The sequence below is a fragment of the Oncorhynchus keta genome, unplaced genomic scaffold (assembly GCF_023373465.1).
Source record: "Oncorhynchus keta strain PuntledgeMale-10-30-2019 unplaced genomic scaffold, Oket_V2 Un_contig_1536_pilon_pilon, whole genome shotgun sequence".
Taxonomy (NCBI): Eukaryota; Metazoa; Chordata; class Actinopteri; order Salmoniformes; family Salmonidae; genus Oncorhynchus; species Oncorhynchus keta.
Window position 1 is genome coordinate 220,001 of NW_026279275.1, and position 10,000 is coordinate 230,000.

The 10,000-nt window shown below is 50.2% G+C and overlaps 1 protein-coding gene and 1 long non-coding RNA gene across 17 annotated transcripts in view; one reads left to right on the forward strand and one right to left on the reverse strand.

Annotated features, from left to right (window-relative positions):
* Nucleotides 1-10,000, forward strand: part of ebf3a (EBF transcription factor 3a) — a 274,303-nt gene that overhangs the window by 73,906 nt on the left and 190,397 nt on the right. The window lies entirely within an intron of this gene.
* LOC127918962 (uncharacterized) lies at nt 6,973-8,627 on the reverse strand. 2 transcript variants are annotated; one of them, XR_008101499.1, is made up of 3 exons: nt 8,524-8,627; nt 8,270-8,409; nt 6,973-7,716 (listed from the first exon to the last, which is right to left on the reverse strand). It is a non-coding gene; the product is annotated as an uncharacterized LOC127918962 (long non-coding RNA). The 2 variants fall into 2 exon arrangements; XR_008101498.1 differs by having other exon boundaries at nt 6,973-7,751.

Consider the following 10,000-nt stretch of genomic DNA (forward strand, 5'->3'; position numbering starts at 1 on the left):
CTGCCCCCCACAACCTCTTCTCCTCTACTTATCTGCCCCCCACAACCTCTTCTCCTCTTCTTATCTGCCCCCCTCCACAACCTCTTCTCCTCTACTTATCTGCCCCCTCCCCACACGACCTCTTCTCCTCTTCTTATCTGCCCCCTCCCCACACGACCTCCTCTCCTCTTTCCATACCTCCTACATGTTGTTCATCATTGTGGTTCTACATAATTGAAAGTTAACACTTTTCTTTGTCTTTATAACAACAACGATCTTTACCGTTGTCTTTAAATACATTACTTCCAGAAATGAAATAAAAAAAAGGAATCAGGATTCTTGGCAGAACATCGGTTGCATTTATTATGTAAAATAATTGTACAGGTAGGAGGTGAAACCATTTGGGGATTTCTGTTATAGCTGGGAAGAAAAGGGAAAAAAACGACTGAAAAACGAGCACATTAAAAAGAACCCAGCCTCCGTCCCAAATGCTACACTCTTCCCTATACAGTGCACTACTTTAACTAGACTCTGGTTTAACAGTAGTGCACTATAGAATGAATAGGGTGCCATTTTGGATGCAGATCCCATTCTTTCCCATCTGGTCCTACTGGCTGTAGAGACTGATCTGAGCTGTCAATCACCTATCCCCCTCTGTGAGGAGAGGTCCCAGCGCTGAAACCCTCCCCATCTCATTAACACAACGAGTAGAGAGACAGTGGAGAGATATTGGGGAGAGAGAGGGAAGAGAGAGGGGAGACAGAGAGAGAGGGGCAGAGAGAGTGAGAGAGGGGAGAGAGGGAGGGCAGAGAGAGAGGGGCTGAGGAGAGGGGAGAGAGAGAGGGCAGAGAGGGGAGAGAGAGAGAGGGGAGAGAGAGGGAGAGAGGGGAGAGAGAGGAGAGAGAGAGGGCAGAGAGGGGAGAGAGAGAGAGGGGCAGAGAGAGGGAGAAAGGGAAAGGGAGAGAGAGGGAGAGAGAGGGAGAGAGGGGAGAGAGAGAGGGCAGAGAGACGGAGAGAGGGGAGAGAGAGAGGGCAGAGAGAGTGAGAGAGGGGAGAGAGGGAGGGCAGAGAGAGAGGGGCTGAGGTGAGAGAGGGTAGAGAGAGAGGGCAGAGAGGGGGAGAGAGAGAGGGGGAGAGAGAGAGGGGCAGAGAGAGGGAGAGAGAGAGGGAGAGAGAGAGGGAGAGAGAGAGAGAGAGGGAGAGAGAGAGAGGGGCAGAGAGAGGAGAGAGGAGAGAGAGAGAGGGAGAGAGAGGGGCTGAGTGAGAGAGGGAAGAGAGAGAGAGGGGCAGAGAGAGAGGGGCAGAGAGAGAGGGGCTGAGTGAGAGAGGGGAGAGAGAGAGGGGAGAGAGAGAGGGGCAGAGAGAGAGAGGGAGAGACGAGAGGGGCAGAGCGAGAGAGGGGAGAGAGAGAGGGGCAGAGAGAGAGGGGCAGAGAGAGAGGGGCTGAGTCAGAGAGGGGAGAGAGAGGGAGGGGAGAGAGAGAGGGGCAGAGAGAGAGGAGAGAGTGGGAGAGGGGGAGAGCGGGGCAGAGGAGAGGGGCAGAGAGAGGGGCTGAGTGAGAGAGGGAAGAGAGAGAGAGGGGCAGAGAGAGAGGGGCAGAGAGAGAGGGGCTGAGTGAGAGAGGGAGAGAGAGAGAGAGAGAGAGAGAGAGAGAGAGAGAGAGAGAGAGAGAGAGAGAGAGAGAGAGAGAGAGAGAGAGAGAGAGAGAGAGAGAGAGAGAGAGAGAGAAAGAGATCTTCAGAGTGTTTAGTGTGTGGCTTAGTGTGGCTCGGCAGGATTGTAATATTTTGGTTGGTGTGACAGGATCATTTTAGTGATTTGCAGGATTTATCTGCTGTTAAAGTACAGCCTGGGGCTCGTCTAATTGGCAGGAAAGTAAATTCCCCCCATCCTCCTGTCACTCTGTGTTTTATTTACGGAGGGCTGCCAGAACCTATTTACACAATAATGAGGATACATCACTGTGGTGCTGTAACACCAGAGACTCGCAGCGTGGGATCCAGACCGGACAATTACAACCACGTCTGATCTGGCGGAGGTGGAGTCTCCGTCAGCCTCTATCAGACCTGGGAAAAGGTGGAACAACACTGGACTACAGCTGACCCAGGATCGGCAAGTCGACTATCACAATACCCTGCTGTCGGCGTTTCAAAAGTTTACTTTGAAAATGATGCTATCATGACGCTGTCTTAAATCCTCCCCGGTCACCTCTCTGGGTCGTTATTCAGCCTCTATATATCACAGAGGTTTTATACAGAACGATGTCTTCCCAGTCGATAGGAGGACGAGCTAGTGATTTAGTGTTGGGGGTATAGAGGAAACAGGTTGTATTTTAGAGAACTGATATTAAAACCAGCCAAGTGGAGCTCACTTTCAGTTCTCTCTCTCTCTCTCTCTCTCTCTCTCTCTCTCTCTCTCTCTCTCTCTTTCTGTTCTCTCTCTCTCTCTCTCTCTCTCTCTCTCTCTCTCTCTCTCTCTCTCTCTCTCTCTCTCTCTCTCTCTCTCTTTCAGTTCTCTCTCTCTTTCAGTTTTCTCTCTCTTTCTCCTCTCCTCTCTCCTTCTCTGTCTCTCTCTCTTTCAGTTCTCCCTTTCTCTCTCTCTTTCTCCTCTCCCCTCGCTCCCTCTCTGTCTCTCTCACCTCTCTTTCATTTCTCTCTCTCTCTCTCTCTCTCTCTCTCTCTCTCTCTCTCTCTCTCTCTCTTTCTCACCCTCTCTGTCTCTCTCTCTTTAATTTCTCTCTCCTCTCTCCTTCCCTGTCCCTCTCTCTCTTTCATTTATCTCTCCCTCCGTCTCTCTCTCTCTTTCTCTTTCTCTGTAATTTCTCTCTCTCTGTCTCCCTGTCTCTCTTTCTCTTTCATCTCTCTCTCTCTCTCTCTCTCTCTCTCTCTCTCTCTCTCTCTCTCTCTCTCTCTCTCTCTCTCCCTCTCTCTCTCTCTTTCTCCTCTCCCCTCTCGCCCGCTCTTTCATTTCTCTCTCTCTCTCTCTCCCTCTCTCTCTCTCTCTCTCTCGAAAGTCATTTCTCCATTATTTGCAGCTCTCCCTTCAGAGAATGCCTGCTCAGTTAGAACGACAGAGGGAAAGAGAGAGTTAATTCAGGAGAGGAGAGCAGGTCTTCTACCCTGCTCCCTCCTTCTCATCCCTTCATACAGCTCCTGACACACTGTACTAGATGGCCCAGGGGGGAGATGAGAGGAGCCTATTTTTCACACCTCACTGGAAACTCTCTTCATGATGATTCTCTCAAGGTGAATATTGGCATTTATTTAGCCTGTACAGGACATTAAAAAATGGAGCCGTATTTAGTAGCAGCTAGTCGCATTTGAACGTGTGTTGTCAGAAAGCATCAGTCATTTTTCAAATCGCTGCTTGGGTTCTCCTCTCCCTCAAACCCCCTATTCAACTTGACCTACTGCTCCTCGTGACATTCCAGTTGTCTCTCGTTGTGATCAAATCAAATCAAATGTATTTAGAAACCCCAAACAGCAAGCAATGCAGGTGTAGAAGCACGGTGGCTAGGAAAACCTCCCTAGAAAGGCCAAAACCTAGGAAGAAACCTAGGAGGGGTGGCCAGTCCTCTTCTGGCTGTGCAGTGTGGAGATTAGAAACCTAGAGAGGAACCAGGCTATGAGGGGTGACCAGTCCTCTTCTGGCTGTGCTGGGTGGAGATTAGAAACCTAGAGAGGAACCAGGCTATGAGGGGTGGCCAGTCCTCTTCTGGCTGTGCAGTGTGGAGATTAGAAACCTAGAGAGGAACCAGGCTATGAGGGGTGACCAGTCCTCTTCTGGCTGTGCAGTGTGGAGATTAGAAACCTAGAGAGGAACCAGGCTATGAGGGTGACCAGTCCTCTTCTGGCTGTGCAGTGTGGAGATTAGAAACCTAGAGAGGAACCAGGCTATGAGGGGTGACCAGTCCTCTTCTGGCTGTGCAGTGTGGAGATTAGAAACCTAGAGAGGAACCAGGCTATGAGGGTGACCAGTCCTCTTCTGGCTGTGCTGGGTGGAGATTAGAAACCTAGAGAGGAACCAGGCTATGAGGGGTGGCCAGTCCTCTTCTGGCTGTGCAGTGTGGAGATTAGAAACCTAGAGAGAAACCAGGCTATGAGGGGTGGGCCAGTCCTCTTCTGGCTGTGCTGGGTGGAGATTAGAAACCTAGAGAGGAACCGGGCTATGAGGGGTGGCCAGTGATGACAGAATGAGCCTGGCTGCAGCAGCAGCAGCTTCTCCCAACACTGTTGAGAGGAAAATCATTACAAGTAATGAACAGTCTTGGCTGTTTTGACAGCAATACGTCTCTTCTATTCAGTGTATTGTTGGTTTGTTATTGGGGCGTTAAGATGCCAGTGTCAACACAGCCAAGGCAGGAGGACAACACAGCCAAGACAGGAGGACAACACAGCCAAGACAGGAGGACAACACAGCCAAGGCAGGAGGACTACACAGCCAAGACAGGAGGACAACACAGCCAAGGCAGGAGGACCACACAGCCAAGGCAGGAGGACAACACAACCAAGGCAGGAGGACCACACAGCCAAGGCAGGAGGACAACACAGCCAAGGCAGGAGGACCACACAGCCAAGATAGGAGGACAACACAGCCAAGGCAGGAGGACAACACAGCCAAGGCAGGAGGACAACACAGCCAAAGCAGAAGGACAACACAACCAAGGCAGGAGGACAACACAGCCAAGGCAGGAGGACAACACAGCCAAGGCAGGAGGACAACACAGCCAAGGCAGAAGGACAACACAACCAAGGCAGGAGGACAAAACAGCCAAGGCAGGAGGACAACACAGCCAAGGCAGGAGGACAACACAGCCAAGGCAGAAGGACAACACAACCAAGGCAGGAGGACAACACAGCCAAGGCAGAAGGACATGGGCGATGCACAGCGTTGCCCTACATCTCCTGTGTTTGTTAGTTAGTTAGTATAATGTGCTGTTCTGATCTGCTCTGTCTGGCCCTGTAATGCCAGGAACCAGAAGCCTAGTGTGGTCTATCTGGCCCAGATCTGGCCCTGGTCTGGCTCTGGTCTTGTCCTGGCCCAGGTGTGGCCTTGTATAGAGAGAGGGAGTAATTGGAGGTAGCACACCTGACAATTGAGTGTTGTTGGTACTGGCCCCCTGCCTCCCCTGCCCTGCCAGTGAGAGAGCTAGCCTCTATCATCTAGCCTCTACCCCCTAGGCTCTAGCCTCTAGATTCTAGCCTCTAGTCTATATCCTCTACCGCTCTATCCTCTATGTTCTATCCTCTAGCCTCTACCCTCTATCCACTATACTCAATCCTCTATCCTCTATCCTCTAGCCTCAATACTCTAGCCTCTACCCTCTATCCTCTAGGCTCTATCCTCTATCCTCTATCCTCTAGCCTCTATCCTCTACCCTCTATCCTCAAGACTCTATCCTCAAATCACTATCCTCTAGCTTCAATACTCTATCCTCTTACCTCTATCCTCTAGCCTCAAGACTCTAGCCTCTACCCTCTATCCTCTAGGCTCTATCCTCTATCCTCTAGGCTCTATCCTCTATGCTCTATCCTCTAGCCTCTATCCTCTAGCCTCTATCCTCTAGCCTCTATCCTCTAGCCTCTATCATATATCCTCTATTCTCTAGTCTCTATCCTCTATCCTCTATCCTCTAGTCGCTATCCTCTAGGCTCTATCATATATCCTCTATCCTCTAGACTCTATCCTCTATCCTTTATCCTCTATCCTCTATCCTCTATCCTCTATCCTCTAGACTCTATCCTCTATCCTTTATCCTCTAGCCTCTATCCTCTATCCTCTATCCTCTAGACTCTATCCTCTATCCTCTAGACTCTATGCTCTATCCTCTAGACTCTATCCTCTATCCTTTATCCTCTAGCCTCTATCCTCTATCCTCTAGACTCTATCCTCTATCATCTAATCTCTATCCTCTAAACTCTATCCTCTATCCTTTATCCTCTAGGCTCTATCCTCTATCCTCTAGTCTCTATCCTCTTTGCCTCAAGACTCTATTCTCTAGTCTCTATCCTCTATCCTCTATCCTTTATCCTCTATCCTTGATCCTCTATCCTCTAGTCTCTAGCCTCAAGATTATATCCTCAAATCTCTATCCTCTAGGCTCTATCCTCTATCCTCTATCCTTTATCCTCTATCCTCTATCCTCTATCCTCTATCCTCCAGGCTCTATCCTCTAGGCTCTATCCTCTATCCTTTATCCTCTAGCCTCTATCCTCTAGACTCTATCCTCTAGCCTCAATATTATTTCCTCTAATCTCTATCCTCTAGGCTCTATCCTCTATCCTCTATCCTCTAGGCTCTATCCTCCAACCTCAAGACTCTACTCTCTAATCTCTATCCTCTAGGCTCTAGACTCTAGTCTCGAGCCTTCTAGCCTCTATCCTCTAGCCTTCTCAAACCCTAATATATTGTCACTGGTGGTTCATTAACAGTTAGCTCCTTCTGATTTTTAGCACTAAGCTTCAGCCAGGGGTCTCCTAAATTGCACGCTATTTCCCTTCATAGTGCACTACTTTTCATCAGATCCTTATGGGCTCTGGTCAGAAGTAGTGTTCCATGAAGGGAATAGGGTGCAATTTGGGACTTTGGGTCAGGTTATTGATGCTGACTGACTGGTCTGTATGACTAATGAAGTGGGGGAGGCTAGTTGCTATCGGAGTCTCACAATGTAACTCTTAATAAAATATGAAACAGGGAGGAGACAGAGGAGAGGAGAGGAGAGGAGAGGAGAGGAGGAGAGGAGGGAGGAGAGGAGAGGAGAGGAGAAGGGAGAGGAGGAGAGGAGAGGAGAGGGAGGAGAGGAGAGGAGAGGAAAGGAGAGGAGAGGAGAGGAGAGGAGATGAGAGGAGAAGGAGGAGAGGAGAGGAAAGGAGAGGAAAGGAGAGGAGAGGAGAGGAGAGGAGAGGAGAGGAGAGGAGAGAGAGAGGAGAGGAGAGGAGAGAGAGGAAAGGAGAGGAGAGGAAAGGAGAGGAGAGGAGAGGAGAGAGAGGAAAGGAGAGGAGAGGAGAGGAGAGAGAGGAAAGGAGAAAGAGGAGAGGAGAGGAGAAAGAGGAGAAGGAGAAGGAGAAGGAGGAAAGGAAAGGAAAGGAATGGAAAGGAAAGGAAAGGAAAGGAGGAGAGGGAGAGGAATGGAAAGGGGATGAGAGGGAGGAGAGGCTAGAATTCTCACACGTGCCTGATAAGCAGCTTCTGTTCTGTTCAAGGCTGCGAGGAAGTGCATCCCTAATGGCCCCCTATGCCCTGTACTGAACACTAGGGCCCTGGTCAACTGTAGTAGATCACATATGGAATAGGATGTCATTTGGGACGCAATGTGGAGGAGCCAGGCGCCGGGACAATGACAGATTCTGAATAAGAGACAACGATGACCTGGGAACCAGACTCTCTACTGGTATGATGAAGACCTGGGAACTAGACTCTCTACTGGTACCCTACAGCAGTACTGTTGATATGATGAAGACCTGGGAACTAGACTCCTACTGATATGATGAAGACCTGGGAACTGGATTCTCTACTGGTATGATGAAGACCTGGGAACTAGACTCTCTACTGGTATGATGAAGACCTGGGAACTTACTCTCTACTGGTATGATGAAGACCTGGGAACTAGACTCTCTACTGGTATGATGAAGACCTGGGAACTAGACTCCTACTGGTATGATGAAGACCTGGGAACTAGACTCTCTACTGGTATGATGAAGACCTGGGAACTAGACTCTCTACTGGTATGATGAAGACCTGGGAACTAGACTCTCTACTGGTATGATGAAGACCTGGGAACTAGACTCTCTACTGGTACCCTACAGCAGTACTGTTGATATGATGAAGACCTGGGAACTAGACTCTCTACTGGTATGATGAAGACCTGGGAACTAGATTCTCTACTGGTATGATGAAGACCTGGGAACTAGACTCTCTACTGGTATGATGAAGACCTGGGAACTAGACTCTCTACTGGTACCCTACAGCAGTACTGTTGTTATGATGAAGACCTGGGAACTAGACTCTACTGGTATGATGAAGACCTGGGAACTGGATTCTCTACTGGTATGATGAAAACCTGGGAACTAGACTCTCTACTGGTATGATGAAGACCTGGGAACTGGATTCTCTACTGGTATGATGAAGACCTGGGAACTAGACTCTCTACTGGTATGATGAAGACCTGGGAACTAGACTCTCTACTGGTACCCTACATGAGTACTGTTGATATGATGAAGACCTGGGAACTAGACTCTCTACTGGTATGATGAAGACCTGGGAACTAGACTCCTACTGGTATGATGAAGACCTGGGAACTAGACTCTCTACTGGTATGATGAAGACCTGGGAACTAGACTCTCTACTGGTATGATGAAGACCTGGGAACTAGACTCTCTACTGGTATGATGAAGACCTGGGAACTAGACTCTCTACTGGTATGATGAAGACCTGGGAACTAGACTCTCTACTGGTACCCTACAGCAGTACTGTTGATATGATGAAGACCTGGGAACTAGACTCTCTACTGGTACCCTACATCAGTACTGTTGATATGATGAAGACCTGGGAACTAGACTCTCTACTGGTATGATGAAGACCTGGGAACTAGACTCTCTACTGGTATGATGAAGACCTGGGAACTAGACTCTCTACTGGTATGATGAAGACCTGGGAACTAGACTCCTACTGGCCACGCCTCCTCGATTTTAACAGATATAGATTTATTTTCTCCCCCAAGTTTGATAGTCTGATTTCATGAGTTTATTAGGGTACGTTTAGTGTGTTTTGCCAAAGATCGGTGTGTTTGTGGTTTGATGTGTTTTGTTAGGTTTATACACAGTGTTCGTACGAGGATGTGTTTTGTTAGTTTTTAATGTCCTCCATTAATTTTGTCTGAGGGACGGTTGGCGACTGGCAAGGCTTTTGTTTCCGACACTGGATGGAGCTCCCAAGTCTCTTTGAAAGACTGGCCATGGAAGAGAGATGGAGGGAGGGAGAGAGAGAGAGAGGGAGGGGATGTGGGAGACAGAGGGGAGAGGGGGAGACAGAGGGGAGAGGGGGAGGCAGAGGGGAGAGGGGGAGACGGAGGGGAGAGCGGAGAGGGGGAGACAGGGGGGAGAGGGGGAGAGGGGGAGACAGGGGGGAGAGGGGGAGACAGAGGGGAGAGGGGGAGACGGAGGGAGAGCGGAGAGAGGGGGAGACAGAGGGGAGATTGGGAGACGGAGACAGAAGGGAGAGGGGAGAGGGTGAGCCAGAGAGAAGAGGGGGAGACAGAGAGGAGAGGGGGAGACGGAGGGGAGAGCGGAGAGGGGGAGACAGAGGGGAGATTGGGAGACGGAGACAGAGAGGAGAGGGGAGACAGAGAGGAGAGGGGGAGATGGAGGGGAGAGCAGAGAGGGGGAGACAGAGGGGAGATTGGGAGACAGAACGGAGAGGGGGAGACAGAGAGAAGAGGGGGTGACAGAGAGGAGATTGGGGAGACGGAGAGGAGAGGGGGAGACAGAGGGGAGATTGGGAGACAGAGGGGAGAGGGGGAGACAGAGATAAGAGGGGGAGACAGAGAGGAGAGGGGGAGACAGAGAGAAGAGGGGGAGACAGAGAGGAGAGGGGGAGACAGAGAGAAGAGGGGGAGACAGAGAGGAGAGGGGGAGACAGAGAGAAGAGGGGAGACAGAGAGGAGAGGGGGAGACAGAGAGAAGAGGGGGAGACAGAGAGGAGAGGGGGAGACAGAGAGAAGAGGGGGAGACAGAGGGGAGAGGGGGTGACAGAGAGGAGATTGGGAGACGGAGACAGAGGGGAGAGGGTGAGACAGAGAGAAGAGGGGAGAGGGTGAGACAGAGAGGAGAGGGGGGCGCCAGCCAGAGAAAGCTGTCACTTTGAGAAATGAGGAGGGTAAGAGGATGGGACCAGCTTGGCAGATGTGTAGAAGGAACAGGGAGCATATTGATCAATTAAATATGCTAATTCCCTCTGAGAGTAAAAGACGAGATAAATAAAGTGAAATAAGCATAAAGTCCTGCATTAATGAGTCCTTACCGAA